Source organism: Neoarius graeffei, chromosome 21 (assembly GCF_027579695.1).
Source record: "Neoarius graeffei isolate fNeoGra1 chromosome 21, fNeoGra1.pri, whole genome shotgun sequence".
Classification (NCBI taxonomy): domain Eukaryota; kingdom Metazoa; phylum Chordata; class Actinopteri; order Siluriformes; family Ariidae; genus Neoarius; species Neoarius graeffei.
This window is the reverse complement of record NC_083589.1, coordinates 44,121,812-44,123,334: the sequence shown is the minus strand read 5'-3', so window position 1 is coordinate 44,123,334 and position 1,523 is coordinate 44,121,812. Positions and strand designations below refer to the sequence as shown.

The window sequence follows — 1,523 nt, the reverse complement described above, 5'->3', positions numbered from 1 at the left end:
TTTATACCATTATCATAATTTCTCCGAGTGCCAAACTTTATTCTCCCAAGCTAGCTTTTTAAGTGCCTTTGAATTTATGCTTCCATGTGAACACGTAAAAAGGTGGTTATTTAAAGTTTTAAGTGCCTCTTTGACTGAGTAGTTGTGGACTCTATGCTGTAGGAAACCTATTTTTTATTCATGAAGCCTATTTTGCGCCTCTGATGACACATTTAGCAACATAGGAATTGAGATGTGATTGGTTTGTGTCATAGTGTGTAGCTCAGGCTGCCCATCAGCTCTTATTACGTTTGGTGGTGGGTGCAGGCTCTAACTCCGAGCCAGTGGGTTTTTAATTATACAGAAATACACGTGCTTTGTACAGGTTTTGGTATGTATTCTCCTGTGATATGAAATAAATGTTTTATGTAAATAATTTTCCGAAAGTGAATGAAGATAATTACAATGTCGAATGCAAAATCATTAGTTCATCCTCTCCGTTAATGCAGGAGTAAATTTTGCCATGATATAATACACATGCAGTGTTGTTGCAGTGCAAATATAGTATTTCAGGTTTGGAGAGCAGAACTGATGAATCCCTCAGTTGGTATATTACACTTTTTTAGGGACAGTGACTGAAGTCTTGTTTGTCTGCTCAGAGCTGCATGTAAACATGCCTGTGAGGCAATGATTTGAAGGGCCACGCTAATGCTTTTTCGCGCGTGTGTGTGTATATATAGTTCAGGACAAGAGGTCTGCAAATAGCTATTCCCTGGAGGCGCTATTTTTAAACAGCAGGGTTTGTAGTATGGGTTTCTGCAAATCTAGAATGTATACTCTTGAGTAGATTGTCAGTGTGTGTTTGTATTAGTGGCAGTCCCCAGCCACCCGTATGAAATAAAGCCTGTCTTTTTCTCTTTCATTATGTGCGACTGGGGACTGTAGCAGTATTGGCTAAGGTCAGTGACTCATGCATACAGCTGAAATCATTTATGAGAAGTTTATATTAAGACCGAGAGCCGTCTCCTAAACCAGATGAGGTAATAAAAAACACCTCCTCAACAGGCAGGGACGAAGGCTGAATCAGGTTTTGTCAATCACAAATACATATAGGATTAGAATACATAGTTTTTGTAAGGATGCTTTTGTCAATTTTCTTCAGTGGTGGATTGTCCACAGGAGTACATAAACACGTGCATACAGTGTCCTCCATGATTATTGGCACCCCGTGTAAAGATTAGAAAAATAAATCCATGTTTTGATAAAGTCGCTTCATCTCGCACTGAAAAAAAAAGAAGAAAAACCCAACCTTTTAAATGAAATGTATTTATTCAGAGAAAAATAAATCCCTTATTAAGAAATAAATATTTTCAACAAAAAGACATGTGCCACTTTTACTGACGCCCCCTGCATTTAATATTTTGTACAACCTCCTTTCACTAGTAAAACAGCATCGAGTCTTCTATAACATTTTATAAGGTTGGAGATACAGAGCAGGGCATCTGAGACCATTCCTTGTTACACATCTCTCCAGATCGTCCAGG

The 1,523-nt window shown here is 38.3% G+C and overlaps 1 protein-coding gene across 2 annotated transcripts in view; it reads left to right on the top strand.

Annotated features, from left to right (window-relative positions):
• Positions 1 to 415, top strand: part of tmem168a (transmembrane protein 168a) — a 38,831-nt gene extending 38,416 nt beyond the window's left edge. For both annotated transcript variants that reach the window (XM_060903192.1, XM_060903191.1), the window contains exon 5: positions 1 to 415. This exon is cut by the window's left edge and continues 995 nt beyond it. The gene's annotated coding sequence lies outside the window, so the exon portion shown is untranslated.
• Positions 416 to 1,523: the final 1,108 nt, after the last annotated feature.